Here is a 19,914-nt window from a genome sequence, read left to right on the forward strand (position 1 = left end):
AATATTGAAAACTACATATGAGTATTTGTTAGTACTAGAAATTCTAAATGCTTTAAATATCTAATCTCATTTAATTATTATTAAAGACCAGAAGTTTTTCTTACTTGTTCAAAGTGCAATAACTTATTTTTTATTTCATTTTGTTTACTTATTTATTTAGACTTTTTGTTTATTTATTTATTTAGACTTTATCTTCCCTTAAGTGTGTTCAGGAGTATTAATTAAGGGACTGAGTCCTTCCAGAACTACAAAATGAATATATGACTGTATCTCTTGTACTGCATCTCAAAGAAATTTGAATGTGAATGGAGTGAGAAATAGCAACAATACACTAAGAACAATGTAATACTTACTAGACCACTGGATTAATATTAGAATTTATACACCTTGATCACCATTCTTTTAATTCTTTCAGCTATTTGTTATCCTTCCAAAAAATCACTTTCTGCTTAAAATTATAGCAGTTAATTTCCATTGCTTATAACAACAAAAAAATTCTACAGGAGAAGCTCTTTTTATACAAAGAAAATTGATGCTAAGTGTGGTTAAGTAAATTGTCTGAGGTCTAACTGTTTGGAAAATGCAGAACTGGGATTTAACCCAGGTCTCTCTGATCTTCTGAAGTCAGTTCTCTAGAGGAAATAGCTTTGCTACAGATTTGAAAAGTAAATCTTATTCTATTTAAGGTGGGATATTTTTGAAACTTTTTACCAATCAGAATCTGTAAGCATTGGTCCTGGACACACTGTTTAGATCTCAACTAGCAAGTCACCCCAATAAATGAGTGAGATTCCCAAGAGCAAGAAAAAAAACCTGAATATAAGTTGGTAAAGGTGGTCTGATGACCCAGGATCTTTCCATCACTGGAAGAGGGTATACTGACCCAGGCTGTATAATAATGGGGTAGACTCCATCAAAGTGATCTTCCCTGTGATTTGCTCCAACAATGGAACTTAAAAAGAAAATAATAATGATTATGGTAGGAAAATAATAACAGTTTAAATATGTTTCTTAGAAGACAATTGGAAGTTTTTCAAAAAAGTTTTACACAGAGCTACTATATGATCCATGTGTTTAGTCATGGTTCTCCAGAGAGACAGAATACATATGACATGTACATAGGTATATGTAAGGGCATCTATTAAGAAATCAGCTTATGTGATATGGTAACTGAGAAGTTCCATGACAGGCTATAGGCAGGCTGGAGGCCAGAGATGGCAGGAACATGACTTAGAATGCTTAGAATCAGGGAATCCAATGGTGTAACTCTTAGTTCAAGTCCCAAAGCATGAGTGCCTAGGGCTAGGGATACTGGGGTAAGTGCTGGGGTCCAACGACTAGAAAGCCTGAGCTCTGATGTCCAAGGCTAGAGGAAAATATGTTCCAGCTTATGGTGGGTAAGGTGAGAGGTGTGGTAGAAAGATTCCAATTTATGTGTATTTTCCTTGGGTCCCCAGACAATTGGACTTTCCCACTTTGGCCACTCAGATTCACATGCCAGCCTCCTCTAGAAAAACTCTTATAGACACCACCAAGGTAATAATTTTACAGGTTTCTAGGTATTCCTTAATGCATTCAAGTTGACACCTAAAATTAACAATTACAATCCAGTAATTCTACTCCTATGTATGTTGAAAACAAGTACTCAGATAAGTGTTCATAGCAACACTATTCACAGAAGCAAAAAAGTGGAAACAGCACAAGTGTTCATCAACAGATTAAAAGATGAATAAGGAATGATATATACCTGCACTAGAATATTGCTCTGCTATAAAAAGGACATGCTATAATGTGGATGAAATTTAGAAACATTTTACTAAGGGAAAGAAGCCAAATACAAAGGTCATATATTGTATAATTTCTACAAAATACCCAGAACTGTTAAATCCACAGAGATAGCTAGGGTGAGAGCAGAATCAGGAATGACTGCTAAATGGATATGGGGTTTTATTTTGGAGTGATCAAAATACTTTGAAATTAGATAGTAGTGGTGTTTGCACAACAGTGTGCAAGGATTAAATGCCACTGAATTATACATGTTAAAATGTTTAATTTTATGTTATGTTTAATTTTAATTTTATGTTATGTTTAATTTTAATTTTATGAATATTATTTCAATTTTTAAAACAAGGACTTATGTGCTAGGCACAGTTCTAAGCACTTTTTATATAATAAAAATTTAATCCCCACATCTACCTCATGAAGCAGTTTATTATTACCATCCCCATACTACAGACAGGGAAATTAGTGAGCAAGAAAATTAAATTTCCTGGGCTGGGGATGTAGCTCAGTTGGTAGAGTGCTTGCCTTGCAAGAACAAAGCCCTGAGTTTATTTAAACTCCAGCACTACAAAAAAAAAATAAGTTTCTTGCTTATGGTTATGAAATTGGTAGTAATGGAATTGAACTCCCAACTTTGCTTCCTAAGTCTGTATTTTTCATCCTTACACTCTTATACTTTTCAAAAATTGGGCATAGCTGAACACTGTTCAATGCAACTTACCATGATGATAAAAATGTATATCTATGCTGTCCAGTAGTGTAGCCATGGACATTTGTGTCCACTAAGGACTTGAAATGTGGGTAGGAAAACAGAAAAACTGAATTTTAAATTGTGTTTAAATTTAAATCGTTTCAATTTAGGTAGTCACATCAGCTTTGGACTACCATTTTGGAAAGTGCAAAGTTCAAACTCCAATGGTTTAATAAATTATTCTTTAAGAATTTAAAAAGAAAAAAAGTGTACTTATCCTTTTGGGAAATAGAAAATATTGAAAAAGGTTTTGAAGTAGCCCAATCTCAACCACCTTCCTGTGCTGTGTAAACTTTCTAAGTGTAGAGTAGTCTAGACCTCTCCTTTTCTGCAGTATCAACATCCCAGACAGGCCAGAATGCTCTTGATATACACAGCAGGGGTAGAGATGGCCCCCATGGAAAAGTTTTATTAAAGAAAGCTCTAAATATAATTTATAACAAAGAAAACCAGGCAGTGGTAATATGCAACAATAGCATGCTACCATGAACTTTTGAGAAGCAAGATGGAATGAACTTGCAATAAATATATTTGTTGATTGAAATAAAAGAACTGCCATAAATGTAGCTGAAGATCTTCCTATTGCCTCATCCCACAAAGCTCTTTAGCAAGGTTCTTTTCTATCTTTTTATTTATTAGAGCTAAATTTCTTTTTATTTTATGGCCCAAGTTGTCATGTTTTATTTATTTTTTTCTGTTTCTTATATTTTTGTTTTAATTCCTCTTTAATACAGATGACCTAGAGTGGCAAGATACAATAGATTTTTTTTCACACCAGACTATATCAGGCACATACCAACATACAATTATAACTATTACTCTAAAATTATTCTTACCAAAGAAAACAAATGAGCTAGGTATGGTGGCGTATGCCTGTAATTCCAGCAGCTGGGAAGGCAGAGGCAGGAGTATTGCAAGTTCAAAGCCAACCTCAGTAAAAGCAAGGTGCTAGGCAACTTAGAGAGATCTTGTCTCTAAATAAAATATAAAATAGGGTTGGGGATGTTGCTCAGTGATCAAGTGCCCCTGTATTCAATCTCCAATACCAGAAAAAAAAAGAAAGAAAAAAAATGTTATTACCAGTGTTCTAAGCCATAGCCATGTGTATTCATTTATCACAGATTAACCTTGCACATTGTACATGTAAAATGTAAATTATTTTTATCTGTTCAACAATATTTGTATCAACAAGCCAGGACAGTTAAATGCAATGGTCGTCAAAACAGATAAAAATACTTCTTTCAAGAAGTTAAAAAAATAATAATAGCAGATAACAGCTAGCATTCATATAGGACATAATCCATGCAGGTTTATGTTTGAGGGACAGCTATAAAAGGAATATGTTTGTTGCTGAATATCAGATATTCAATTTGGGGCATAATATGTTTGGGAAGATTAAAAGATAGATAAATTCAGAGATTGAACAAAGTAGCAAGTGTGATCAAGCTGGGGGACTGGCCATTAGATTTAACAATATGGAAGACAATCTTGATGTGGCCTGATTGTGGTAGAAAATGAAGGCAGAGAGCACAGATAGAGGAATGGAGGAGTATTGGTTAAAATAGGGCTTTGTGGATCATAGTATGAACACTGAATTTTACTGTAAAGTGGGCAATCATTGGTGGATTTTGAGTAGAGGAATCATCTGACTTTGTTTCCACAGGATCATTATGTGTATGCATGGGGCGTGGGTGTGTGAGTGAGACAGAAAACTAAATAAAACGAGTTTCATTCTGGAATATTGAATTTATGATGCCTATTAAAATACAAATGAATAAGTATAAGTTGAATATTGAGATTAAATACAAGTTTGGGTTCAAAGGGAAAGGTCTGTGCAGCAGTTACAACTGTGCAAGTTATTAGCATATAGAAAGAACTTACAGCAATGAGACAGAGTGAGGTCTCTAGGTGAGTAAGTACAGGTAGAAAAAGAAGGAGGTCCAAGTATTGAGTGAATCCTTGTTATGGTTTTTATGTGAGGTGTCCTCCAAAAGCTCATGTGTGAGACAATGCAAGGTTTAGATGTGAAATGATTGGGTTATGAGAATCAATCAATCCCCTGATGGGATTTACTGAGTGGTAAGTGAAGGTGGGTAGGGTATGGATGGAGAAAATGGGAATTGGGGACATGCCTTTCTGGTATGTATTTTGTATCTGGCGAGTGGAATGTTTCTCTTTTTCTGATCATCATGTGAGCTGCTTCCCCTAACACACTTGTCCACTATGATGTTCTATCTCATCTGAAGTCCAGAAGAGTAGAGCCAGCTGTTTATGGATGGAGACCTCTGAAACTGTGAGCCCCCAAATAAATTTTTTCTTCTCTAACATTGTTCTGATCTGGTATTTTAGTTAGAGCAGGGAAAAGGCTGAGTAAAACATCCCTGAAGCATTAAAACACTGAGAAGCAGCAGATATAATGAGGGGATGATAAGAAAAGGCAAGAAGAAATGAGAAAAGCCAGGTTAGTGGGGTATCCCACTAGCATATGAGAAACTGTTTAAAGAAAGGGAGAAAGGTTGACTGTCTGAAATGTTTCTGACCAGTACAGAAAATCGGGGACTGGCCATTAGATTTAACAATATGGAAGACAATCTTGATGAGGACATTTTAGGTGAATTAGTCTGGATAAAAATCTGATTGTACTGATTTCAGCAGAAAATGAAAGATATTAAATACATCAAGTTTATACAAACCACTCTAGGATGATGTGAAAATACACAGACACAAAGCTCACGCACATACACACACAGTTTGCAAGAAATAGAACTACTTTTATTTCCCACAATTGAATCTAACATTGTGTCAAATTAAAACACAAAGACCATTGCAACATTGTTTCAATGATAAAACATTGGGAAAACCTAACTATCATTTTAAGATAGGTTAAATAAAATGTGGTTTTCAGTGTATGGTGCATCTATATTACGGAGTACCACAGAGATGCTAAAGAGAAGAGAGTAAGTCCTATATATTTTAATACTGGAAGATTTCTGAGATATATTTTTGCTGAAAAAAGTTTATAACAGTGTAGCATTTATAATGCAGGTGTTTTTTTTTTTTTGGTATGTATCTACAATTGCTGAAAGTAGTTGAACTTTACAGGGCACAATGATGGAAATTATTTTGGCCAATATTGCTACACTACTGAGGTATTAGAATAGTCTAACTTTTAGGTGTTAAAATATTCAGTGTGATCTAAATCAGAAACTTCATCTTATGTAAAATTAAGTTTCTCTTCTTCATGAGAGTTTAGCTGCCCAGGGAGGCATTATTAGCTTTTGCTGTTTCCCTCTACCTCTACCTCACAGTTAGTGGGTGCTTCTGCTTCAGGGTGGGTGTGAGGTGGAAAGAAGTTAACTCCCCACACCACCCCCACCCTCACTCTGTCAGTTTCTGTGCTAATTTAGTATCAATTTTCCAAATGCTGGCCTATGTCCAAATTTCATCTCTTTAAATGCCTTTGTGGCTTCTTTGAAGACCTCCCATCTGACTTTTCAATGTCACTGTTCATTGACAATAGCAAGCACTTACTAGTTGGCCTCCGTGACCCTACTTGAGTCTGTATTCCAAAAGAACTTTCCACCCTGTCTCTCTGCTTTGCAGTCTCTCCATGCCAGGCACACATGATTTGAATGTGTGTGTGTGTGTGTGTGTGTGTGTGTGTGTTGTGAATTGCCCCAATCGTTGTGTTTATACAAACAATATAAGTTCTTTGGGGTAAATAATGGGCAGCTCCTGAAGAAATATGAGAATTTTCTTCTCTGCTATAAACTCATCAAGTTATTGCAAATAGGTCTCAGAAAAATTCTTATATACACATATTAAATAAATATTCAGGGGGCTGGGGATGTGGCTCAAGCGGTAGCGCGCTCGCCTGGCATGCATGCGGCCCGGGTTCGATCCTCAGCACCACATACCAACAAAGATGTTGTGTCCGCCGAGAACTAAAAAATAAATATTAAAAATTCTCTCTCTCTCTCTCTCTCTCTCTCTCTCTCTCTCTCTCTCTCCTCTCTCACTCTCTAAAAAAAAAACAATAAATAAATAAATAAATAAATATTCAGCAGCATGAAACACAGAATAGCTCCAAAACTCGATAGCCAGTTCTCTAAACTTTTAAGTGTTCCAAAAAGCATTTCGCTAGAAAGGTTTGTTCATGGCAGGCAAGACAATATTCTAGAAGTAGGGTTTTTATAACCTTAGTATGGACTTAATATGACATGAAATCTACTTAATGACTAGATACAAAATTTTTTGAACATAAAGACTTTAGAGCCATTCTAGAATAAATGAAAATGGCCCCATTGATTATTATATCCTAATTTTCAAGGATTTTAAAAAATATTTTATTTGATACATACACATTGATTATCTGATTTCACCTATGAAAATCCATTTAAACAGTTTATTATGCTAAATAAGATGCTGTTAATTATACCCATAAAAACCCATTTTTGATCTCCTTTATGATAATGATCAGCATCTGATGTTGTTTGAGATACACCTAATTGCAGAGCTTGGACTAACCACATCTGGAATGCAGATTTGAGCAAGGAGAGGGCCTTGTACCAATGGTTCCTGTAGAACATGGAGATGTATATCCTAAGAGAAGATGAAACATTCCTAGTCCTGAAATTCTTGATGGCTCATGGGAAACAGCTGCTTCTCCTCATTAGGGGTCCTATCTCCCCTTCCTGGACTATAGGACATGTCACATGGTAAGCTCCAATTGACACCAACTTTTCAACCTTGTAGAGTTTACTTTGAACTTTCCTGGTGATCATCCTGCAGAAAGAGTGGAGGGAGGTGGGAAAAATTATTTTCCTCAATTAAAAGCTTCAACTAACAAATGCAAACTTAATGACACACAAACATCCTCACAGAGAGGTGCTTTTAGATGGCTTGGTGTCAGCACTCTTCCATACATTGTGCAAAACCTGGCTGCTTCATGATTTGAATGTTCAGGCATCCTCCACAGAAACCTTCTTGTTCTCTTTTGCTCACAAAACAGTACCAATTGGCCTCTTTTTTTTTTTTTTCAGACTTTCCATGTCATAGCCATGAGATGCCTACTCTTTGGGGACCCTGAACTCCATGTAGTTCAAACTCTGGTGCCATAGACAGAAGCCTAACAAGTATCCAGCCAGGAAGCTCATTCTTGATGAGTTTTACAGGAAGCTCCAGTCTCAATGATAGTTTTCTATCCATGATAGATTTTCCACTGGGCTTGAGGTAGGGCTTAGAGTTGAGGTTATAGAAAGTGAGGTGGTATGTAGGGGAAATCAGCTCTTTTCTCTGTCCAAGGAATAGGAGGAATGATGGTCCCAGCCCTTCCCAATAAATGGCAGGTGATTCTCTTGCTCCTCTGTACCCCAGGTGCCCAATGAAGTGGAGAGCATTTCTCTGTCTCATGTTGGGAAGGTCATCCAGAACTTCTTTTAAGAATATTGACTTATGCCCCCATAGGTGTTGAGCTTTAGATAATATTCACATTCATATTAAACTCTCAATAAAAATTGAGCAAGCATCTTCTGTACTCATTTAATAAGTCATTCGAGTGCTTTCTTTAGCCCAGCCAACTACTTTAGGCACAGTATGTGTCCAGGAAACAGTCTCCAGTGCCCTCTGGTTTCCCATCAGAAATAGGTGACTACAATTTTATCTTTTCCTCCTATACAATTCTATGTTTATGTGATTTTTTAAAAAAAATCAATTTTATCTTTTTAAGTTTATAAATTATTTTGAGAATGATAGCAAGACTTTATACATACTTCTCCACACACATGCTTTCAATTTGTTTACCTAATACAATAATCCAGTTACTATATTTTGAAAATACACAATGCTGGTCATCCTTCCCTTTAGGTTTAAAACATTCTAGGACCATCGCTTGCAAGATTTTTAAAGAAAGAAGAAGAGGAGGAAGAAAAAAAACATGCCTGTCCTAGTGACTTATTTTCTTTAGTAAATGTAATTGCTCCTCTGCAAAGCATTGATTAAACTTTAGAACTTGAAAGGTCAGATGGAGATTTATGCAAGATAAGACCACATCTTAATGCTGGAAGCTTTGAAAATGACATTGTTACCTACCTTGTCCTTCTTTGTATCCCTAAAACTCTCTCTTTGGGATTTATTGCAACCAATTAGAAATGTATATCCCAGATGCAATTAGGGACTTGAAAGTTTCACTCATGTGGAGCAGTTTGTTGTTCGTCGTACCCCCAAAATCAATTGATCAAGGAAATTGGATCTTTTACTTAAATTTTGAAAAATGGGACAGAAGATCCACATCAAATTCTATGGAGCAAAAACTTTAATGAAATACCTATACATTAGTTATTTATTGTTGTGTAATAAATTATTCCAAAACCCTATACATATTTTATATGTATAATTTTATATTTTTTTCATAATTTCTGTAGGTCAGGAGTCTGAACATGACTTAGTTGGGTGCCTGTTTCAGGGTCTCTCACAGGCTAAATTCAGGTATTATGTAAAATGTAGTTATTTCAGTGCTCAAATGAGAGAAGTTCTGCTTCTAAGCTCACTCATGTTGTTGGCAGGTTTTCAATGACTGGCCAGAGATGCCAGACCTCTTCTATGTAGGTCTTTCCTTTGGGCTGTTAACTGTTAACAATATGGTAGGTGCTTCCCTAAGATGAGAATGCTATGGGGGTAGAGAAGAAGAGAGAAAAAAGAGAGGGCTCAAAATAAAAGTATTTTTATGCCTAATCTTGGAAGTGACATCTCATGCTTTCATTGTATTCTGTCCATTAGAAGTGACTCACTGAAATGAGTTCATCTTTAAAGGAAAAGGATTATGCAATCATGTAAAATACCAGGAAACTGAGATCATCAGGGTCCATTGTATAGGTTCCCTACAACCAGTTTGACATTTCTGTTCTCTACCCCTATCAACCCCTTAAGGTTCGTGTCTACAACCAGCCATAGTATAGCTTTTTTTCTTCTTCTTGGGCAGACCAAAATTCTATTTTTCATTGTAACATCTCTCTTCAGTTTAAAAAAGAAAACCACATTAGTTTCACATCATGTTGACTCTTTATTCTTTCTTAAATGTGACCCTTGAAGGGGCCCAGAAGTAAAAATGAAATCATCTAAGTTTGATATAATATTATACATAGACCTAAAGATTTAAATGTTTTTATTCTGATTTGTTATGTATGACAGCAGAATGCATTACAATTCATATTACACATATAATGCACAATTTTTCATATCTCTGGTTGTACACAAAGTAGAGTCACACGATACATGTACTAGGGGTAATGATGTATACCTCATTTCACTGTCTTTTCTATCCCCATATTCCCTCTCTCCCCCTCCCTCCACTTTGCTTTATCTGGAGTTCATCTAACCCCCCCCATGCTTTCCCCCACTCAACCCTATTATGAATCAGCATCCTTAAATCAGAGAAAACATTCAGCATTTGGATTTTGGGGATTGGCTAACTTCACTTAGCATTATATTCTTTAGTTCCATCCATTTACCTGAAAATGCCATGATTTTATTCTCTTTCAATGCCGAATAGTGTTCCATTGTGTATAAATACCACATTTTTTCATTATCCGTTCATCTACTGAAGGGCATCTAGGTTGGTTCCACAGTTTAGCTATTGTGAATTGTGCTACTATAAACATTGATGTGGCTGTGTCTCTGTAGTATGCTGTTTTTAAGTCCCTTGGATATAGACTAAGAGAGGTAGCTGGGTCAAATGGTGGTTCCATTCCCAGTTTTCTAAGGATTCTCCATACTGCTTTCCATATTGGCTGCATATGACTGCTTTTTTTTTTTCCAGAGTCTCTATCTCTTTCTTGAAGTAGTCTTTTGCTACCTGTATTTGCTTTCTTATCCCGTTGTTGGAGTGATCAATTTTTGCCAGTATTTGTTCATTTAGGTCATTCTTCAATTCACAGGTCACTTTAATTTTGAACCTTCTGAACTCCTTCTCTGACATTTCATCAACTTCACTGTCCATGGGTTCTGTTATTGTAGTATCCTGGTTTATTTGGGGCACTTTCCTCCCTTGTTTTTTCATGTTGTCTATGTGTTCTCCTTTCTTGCAGCATGGATCTGAGATGTTACAGTTTCTACCCTATAATCTTGTAATATCTGCACAGATTATCTGTACCTCACCTTGATTCTGGATTTCCAGATCCTTCAGGTGTCCCCAGCTGGATTTTACTGCAATTAAAGATGATGGTGGCAATAGACAAGGTAACTCTCGAGATAGCAGTGGAGGAGTCCCAAGATGGATGCAAGGTCTTTCAGAGATGGGGCTGAAATGGTAGGCCTTACACTGGCTTTGGGATGCCTGCTCTAAAATGCAGCTACTTCTAGGCCCTGTCTGTTGTTGAAAGGTAGAGGCAACTATGTGGGAAGACTATGACAATGTCTGCAGTGTCCCAAGACAGAAGTGTGTTAGGCCTGGGCTCCCAGGTGGGGAGCAGTGGTGACAGACCCAGACCTACTGTGGGTCTGGGTCCTATGCAGGTAGGTGGAGGCAGATCTCTAGACTTAAAAAATTTATATAACTATATTGTGATTGACTTTACTGTAACAGTTTTAATGATTAAATTTTTTAAGATGCTGTGTTCAAATGCATTATATGCTATTACTGGTTACATTTATAGGGAAGTTTCTCTGTAATGAGTAGCGATTTCCAAATGAGTTTAGTTTTTTCAAGAAAAATTTTGTTCTAGCTAAAATGTGTGTTTATTTGTTTGCAAACGTCTTACCTTAATCCTCTCCATGTGCTTCAGCACTAGTTCAATGATATTAAAGAAGAACACAAAGCTTTTGACATTTGGGCCAAGAACAATGTTAGTTATTAAACTCAGTCTTACCTTGGAACATGCTTCCTTCTCAGAAAACATTTTATTATATTTTCCTTGTGTGCGGAGTCAGTAACAAATAATGCTATATAGCCTTGAGTTCTCCATGAACAAATGGCATAGACCTTTGAAAACACTTCAGACTTAGCGGCTTCTTTGCCTTGTGATTTTTTTTTTGGGGGGGGGACTAAAGTTTTAGTCCTTTCTTAAGCTGTTTGTTACATTTGGGATGTGAGATGTCCCTCAAAAAGCTCACAGGTGAGACAACACAAGAAGGTTTAGAGGAGAAATTATTGGTTTAAGGTTCTCATAACCAATCAGTGAATTAATTTTCTGATGCGATAATCTGAGTGTTAACTAAATGTAGGTAGGGCATGACTAGAGGAGATGGCGCTGGGGTGGGCCTTTGTGGTATTTATTCCTCTCTCTTTCCTGATCATCATGTGAGCTGCTTCCCTCTGTCACATTCTTCCTTCACAATGTTCTGCCTCACTTCAAGCCCTGAGGAATACAGCTACCTTCTGTGGACTGAAAGTTGTGAAACCTTGAGCCTCCAAATATACTTTTTTTTCCTCTAAAATTGTTCTTGTAAGGTCTTTTAGTCAGAACAGCAAAAAAAGCTGACTAAAACACTTCTCCAAAAATTTCAGCGGGAATAAACTTTATTTAATAACTCTTACACAAGCTTTCAATTATTTTTTACTTTTCTCTCTAAAATTTGCTCCTTGACCTCTGTAAGTGAGAAAATAAATCACCTGTACTCACTCAGATAACTACTCCAACTTCCTGAATGATTGTCTTATCCAGGAAGATAACATTGCATGTAACTGTATTGCTTGTTTCAAAACCCTTTGGAAAATCCTTTTTTTTTTTTTTTTTTTTCCTGAGCATTGAACTACTCAGCCAGTCCTGCTGAAAGGACTCAGGACAACAGTTAGCTCAATGAAGAACCTCACAGGACTGTTTACTTTTCCAGGATTGCCTGGAGCCTGCTCCTCACTGTGTCCACAGTCCTTTATTATACTGTCATGAATTTTGGCCAATCCCAATGAGACCTTCACAGCTAATGAACTATATTAATTAGACTCCAAAACTTTCACCAATATTTACCCTTTGTTTCTTCTCCACCTCCAGACACCATGAAGTCTCTATCAATGAATATCTCCCTTAATTTGTCAAATGACAACCTAATCTATAAATTGGTTACTTTATTTTCCTTTATCAACAAGTTGCTCTGATGGTCTTTTCCAGAAAAGACAACTAAGAGAAGTAACAAAGATATGATTGCATAAGGGCAAAATGTGTTAATCACTGTTCATTTAATGTGAATCCTGCTGAATTCAATCTAAAAGTGATGAAGAAAACATGTCTAGGAAATGTAAGACAAATATTTCAAATAAATTCATATAGTTCAGCAATAATATTTCATATACTCTAAGATGAAATATGAAGGATGTTGGAAGTCAGGCAAGCAGAATCAAGGAATAAAAGACAAAACTATGCTGTAAGCATGGTGTCTGCTATGATTTTAAAGTTGCATATCCTCCAAAGGCTTGTATGCTAAAGACTTGATCTCAAGGTGGTGTGATTGGAGGTGGTAGATCCATTAGGCGGTATGGTCTAGGAGGTCCTTGGGTTATTGGGAGCAGGTCCTTGGAAGCCAGTTCTCACAAGAGGGTTATTACAGAAGCTTGAGTCTAGTTACACCCAGTTGTGACTCTGCACCTAGTTTGAGATGGCACTTGCTTCCTCCAGAAATACACTCCCACCACTGCCATCCATCATGCACCATGAGGTGATGCAGTCAAGGGGTAGCCTTTTGAGAATGTGCTTATGCCCTCTGAACTTTAAACCCCAAACTGTAAACCAAATAAACCTCCTTTCCTTCATAAGTATCCTGTTTCCAGTATTTCATTATAGTGATGAAAAACTGACTAATCCAGTTTCCTTTTATTAATTATGTGGGAAGGAAGTAATATAGACTGGAAAGAGTTACTTTAAAAGAGAACTTCTGCAGATAAGCAAATTGCATGACCTGTAGCTAGGATGTTTGCTTTGCAGAAAATATTGCATTGTATGTGAACCTGAATGATCATAACTTCAAGGAGGCTTACCAAAATGTTGGCTATCATGATGTTGAAAACATGAAAATGGCACATTGGTTGTAATTATGTTTATAAAAATCATTGTGTTTATAATCTACTGTCTCTTTAAACACTACCATTGAGCATAAACTCACCTTCCTTATACAGATATGCATTTTCATTGCCGCAGCATCTCTAACAACTCTGATGATCAATTATCTGTCTTGTTCTAGAAAAGAAAGGTATCACCCTGGTCCGTCTGCTGAAGTTGTCCTTGAACACCACTTACTGCTCTTCAGAGGTGGTCTTCTTTGCATTGGACTGCTGTCACCTCACTAACAACACCCACCCACTCAGCACTGCAGCATGTTTTTAAACCCCGTGAACTTCATTTATATCCAAAATGAAAGAGCATTTTGACCTTCCTTTCATCAGGTTCCTGGCCTTTCTTGATGAGAAAACAGGAATGGCTGACTAGATCTCAGGGAACGTGAAAGGAGGCTTCAGGAATGGAGACAGAGCAGTTGAGTGGTTCCCCTCTGAACTTTAGAGTAAGAAGCAAAAATGAGCACATCTGTCCTATCACTCCTATTCTTTCCTTTATTCTTTTATTTGAATAGAGAAAATACATGCAGTTATCCATGATTACTTGGTACTGTAATATGTAACTCTAACTGTACCATCAGTTTGTCATTTTGTGAGATTTAGAAAATTAAAGCACATAACTTGGGTAAGTAGGCCAATAATAGTCCTTCAAATATCTTTTCATCTATAGTATGCATCTATATATAAATTCTTCCTGTAAGAATATGATAACTTTCTATCATTACTATTTACCATTTCATTTGGAATGGCATATATTTTTTCACATTTTGATGCCAATTCAGTCCCTACAGGTGTTTATCAAACCTATTTCCAATTTGCAAAAGTATACCGAGATACAATATCCAAGTTCAACATTTATCACAAGTTTTAGAGTGTATAAAGTATATGTGCATTTACAAAAATGTATTTTTTAATCTGAAGAAAACTTATCTATTCTGATCTAAAATCCATTGTTTTTAACTTAGTTTGTGAAGAGTTTTCATAGGCATTTTTGAAATGTCATAACAATATAAAAACCATCTCCAATCCCAACATTCTTTACACACAGAATTTTTGTATACACAGAACTTTCCTATTGACCTTTATTTTTCAGATATTTTTACAGAATTACTAAAACACCACTTTTAAATGAAAACCGAAATGATGTTTGTTTTCTAGTCAAAAATATACCTATGATTAACTTTCTATTACTGTATAAAACTACCCAACAACTTGGTGTTTAAAATTTGTTTATTTCTACATGGTTCTCTCCAAGGTAACCTTAGTTGGGAAGTTCTTTTGCAGAACTTTTTTGGGTCATTTATCCAGTTGCAGCCAGGAGACAGTTCATCTGAGGACTGGTGTGTCTTGAATGACTGCATGTGAACGTATAGGGCATCCATGAGGATGGTAGAAAGAATGCAAAGGACTCCACACCAGGATAGCAGATTCCTATAGGGAAAAAATGAAATTGCAAGACCTCTTGGAACTGTTTTCTTCAAAAAGGAGACAACTTAGATATTATAATTTTATTGCTAAAGGCAATATTTCAAGCTAAATAATAATTATTGAGATATTATATATGTGTCAGCATAAATATTTAGAATTTTAATTAGAAATTTAAATTGAACACAATTGATTTTTTTGAAAGCATTTTAAATACAATGATGAAAGAATACTGATATAGGTAATTTACACTAGTATTTATGGATGTAACAATCAAACTGAGATGCAAAACTGTGACAAGTATCTCCTTGAATTAAAAACAGAATATAGAATAATCCAGTTATTTTGATTGATTGTTTTTGGTAAGCTTGAAAGATTCACTTGAGGTTTTCATCACATTTATCATGACCAGGAAACTTTAAAGAATGTATTAAATAGGGTATAGTAATTGCGTATTGAATTCTAAACAGATTCTATTGTTATTCTCTTTGAATATCTGCATGGAGTGTTTAAAGAGCTTTTATAAATGTCCAGGGATAAGTATATTTATCTGAATTTGGCTTTTCATTGGATAAAACAAAAAAAATTATAGATCAACAAGAAATTCAAATAAAACAATACCTGACCCATCATCGTTACTGAAAACCAGAAAATTTCAAATTACTCATAAGTTGAGAATACACTACAAATTTCCAACAAACTATAGTTGCAAGTTTGCCTGCCATTACAAGACCAAGGGTTCATGGAAGATAAGGCTTGGCCACTTCATGCAAAAGAAAAGCATGGAGGGAAGAACTTGTCCGTGTCTAGACAAAATCACCCAGAGAGAGAATGTTCAATGTTCTGAGTGTTAACTTTCAAAATTCAAGACTAAGCCTTGATAAATAGCCCCAGCTACTGAAATATCTCAGAGTATTAAAATGAAATCTGTTCAATATTGTTTCATTCACCTGTTGGTCAGGTGTCAAATAAGAAAAGCGGTACATACACAAGGGACTATTATTCAGTCTTAAAAAATGAAAAGAAGAAATCTTGTCATTTGCAAATAACGTACATGAACCTAGAGAACATTATGTTAAGTGAAATAAGCCAAGCACACACACACACACAAAAAAAAACTCCTGCATGATCTCACTTAGATGTGGAATCTAAAAAATCTCAAATCATAGAAACAGTGAGTAAAATGGTAGCTAGTAGCAGGGTTGGGGAAATGGCTGTCAAAGGATCCAAATGTCAGTGAGATACGAATAATATTTCTTGAAAATCACAGGAAAGTAGATTCCTGCAAAAAAAATGGTAAGTTTGTAATGGATATATTAATTCACTTCATTCAGCCATTCCACAATGCATACACAAATATTTTTTGAAGGAAAATTTCACAATTCCTTTTGTCAAGCAAATATAACAATGATAGTTAATCTCAACAAAGAACAAAAAGTTGTAAACTCATTTGTAAATATTGATACAAACATTCTAAATAAAATGTTAGTGATTAGACAACAATATCACAAGGAAAAAAAAACAACCATGACTAAGCAGAGTTTGTACCACTCAGATAAGAATAAGTCCATATTATAAGAATCTATTAATATAAATTCACCTGCAGGAGAACATATGCATGATAATCTTCAGATACTTAAAAGGCCTATGCCAAAATTCAACACTTGTTTTTATTAAAATTTTCAAGAAAACCAGCATGGATAATGTTTTTCAGCATGATAAAATGCAAAGCCATCATATGTGATAAAAAAAAGTACTGGCCAGGAACAACATCAAGATGTCAATTCTACTATTATCAACCTTTTAATGTACTTACTAGTCAATGCAATTTTTTAAAAAGTCAAAGATAATATAATAGTTAGAAGTGAGGAAATAAAACTCCATTTCAGATGGCAAGGTATCATACCTGGGAAAATATCACACTAATAAATCAATGATAAATGTAGTGAAAATAGTAAAGTGTTTGGCAAAAGCAGGACTTGGAATTGACATGGAAAAATTAATAGCCTATTTTTATTTAAATTATAATCTATTAGAACATATTAAGAGGATAAAACCTACTAAAAATAGCCAAAAAAGAAACAAAATAAGTGAAATAGGAATATACTTAACGGGAAATATTTAAAATTGACATAGAAAATGCTGTAAAATACTCCCAGATGCTACAAAGCAAATTGAAGAAATGAAAAGCTAATTCTGGTTCTTGGTTTGAACATCTTAATATCATTAAGACATCAGTTCTTCCTAAGCTAATTTATAAATATATTGCAATCTGTTTTAGTTAGTTCTTTTAGTCACAGCCATGAAAAAGCTAACAAGTACAATTAGAAGAGGAAAAATTTATTTGGGTGTTGATGGTTTCAGACAGCCATCTTCATTCCTCAGGTCTCCAAAGGAGGCCTGAATATCATGATGGAAGAGTGTGGTGGAGGGAAGCACCTCACACAATGCTTAGAAAGCAGAGAGAGACTCCACTTGCCAGTTACAAAACTATATCCGAAAGGCATGCCCCCAATTCCCACTCCTCCAGCCACCCACCAGCCTACAGCTACCCCTCAGTTAATCCCATCAGGATAAGGCTCTCATAACCCAATCATTTCTCCTCTGAACCATCTTGCATTGTCTCACACATGAGCATTAAGGGGACATCTCACATCAAAACTATAACGCAATCTCAATAAAAATATCAAGGATGCTAGATAAGTTTATATTAAAATTTACATGAAAAAATACATATGGGAATAGACTGAAAAACAGCCAAGAAAGAACTCTTGGGATCACTTACACCAAGTATCAAAATATGCCATACAATTTTATAATTAAAACCATGTGGTACTAATGAATAAGTCGACAAAGGAATTTCTGAGGTATATGTTCAGAATACAACATCTATAAGAGAAAATATTTGTGACCTTCCAGTAGGCATTTCATGTCTAGTTTATATCCAAAACCAAAGAAAATATACATCACACAAAGATGAGTGCATGCTATTTAAAGCAGTTTTATTTATAATATCCCAAGTCTGGAACCAAGCCAAATGTCTCTTAAATAAACAAATTGTTTATTTCATGCAACAACATGATTCAGCATTAAAAGTGAATAAATTGTATAATATGACATGGATGAATCTCAATGTCATCATGTTATATAAAGAAAGACAAACACATACATACATTAAATGTTGTATTATTCCATTTTGAAAAAGTCTAAGAGATAAATTGCTGATTTATGCTGATAGAAAGCAACTCAGTAGTTAGCACAGAGGGAGGAGAAGTTGACAAGACGGGTTGCAAAGACACTTTCTGAGTCTACGGAAAATGTTACATTTCTATTCTGATGTGATTACATGTATATATATATATATATATATATATATATATGTGTGTGTATATATATATATATATATACACATACATACATATATGTATATATATATATAAATATATATATGTATTTATCATAATTAATAAAGAAGCATTTTAACACAGATATTATCATTAATATATGCAAATTATTCCTTAACAAATAATGAAACATATTAATGACATCACCAGTGAGGTGCATATACTGGATACTTTTGGGAAGTAAAACCCGGACAAGAGCACACTATGCATCATGTACCTTTTCTACTGAGGATAAGTAATGTAATAATCTAAACATGAAATACCTCACAATCCTACATTGAGAGCTATTCTATCACATTACTGTTGGTATTATTCAAAATGCCTATCCTAAAAGACAAAGACTAAGAATCCAGGACATATTGAAGGAAAGTAAAGAGAAATGCAACAGGACATACTGGTTCTCTGTATACTACAAATGATTTATGTGGATAGACAAAATGGAATATTATGGTAGTTTTAGATAAAAGTGATTTACTGTAAGATTTTCTGTGGTTATGCAACAAAATCATTTTTCAGAAGAAATATACACTCAAGTGTTAAGGGGTAAGGGTCATGATATACACAAACACAAAAAAAACTCCTCTTAAATGGTTAGAAAACTGAATATGTGAAAAATATGTATATATACTAAACATGTAAAGATATTTATATAGTTATGTATGTATGTACATATAAATGTGTGTTACACAGAATAGAACAAATGTGACAAAATATTCAAAATTTTGACTCTGTATAAAGATTATATGGGCTTTCTTAGTAACACACTTGCATATTTTCTGTAAATTAAAAATTAGTTCAAAATAAAATGTTAAAACTTTCAATCTAAGTTTTGGCAGGGTTTGATTCCATCATGTATTCCTAAAATGAACCCAGTGTACAATTAAGGTTCCCAGGTAAACATACTGATTTTCTTAGAGTTCAAGAGAAAAACCCATTTTTGCAATTTTTAGTTAGGATTCTTATCTAAAAATAAATGTGATTTTTTGGGGGAGGGGTACTGGGGGTTGAACTCAGGGGCATTCAACCACTAAGTCACATCCCCAGCCCTATTTTGTATTTTTTTATTTAGAGACAGAGTCTCATTGAGTATAATGCCTTGCCTTTCCTGAGGCTGGCTTTGACTCAAGATCCTCCTGCCTCAGCCTCCTGAGGTGCCACCACAGTGGGTATCACCTTCTGTGGGTGCCACCACACTGGGATAAATGTAATTTTTTTAACTTTGTATATTAACTTCCTTTTCAATGTTTAATACAGAAAATAACATCCTGTAACCAGTCAACATTGATTATATAACAAATACCAAATAAGCCTTTTAAAAAGTGCATTACACAGTAACAGTACCTATAAGTTAAGTCTATTATCTTTCTGCCAAGCCTCCTCCTGGTATAAATGTTTTTTCTTTCAACATAAACCCCCTCTGGTAAATTGTTGCTTCATTTTGTGAAACACAATAATTTGCGTTTGGTCCTTGAAATCCTGCCAGGCTCTACTCTGTTCTATATGAGTTAACT

The sequence above is a fragment of the Spermophilus citellus genome, assembly GCF_964194105.1.
Source record: "Spermophilus citellus genome assembly, chromosome: 11".
NCBI lineage: Eukaryota > Metazoa > Chordata > Mammalia > Rodentia > Sciuridae > Spermophilus > Spermophilus citellus.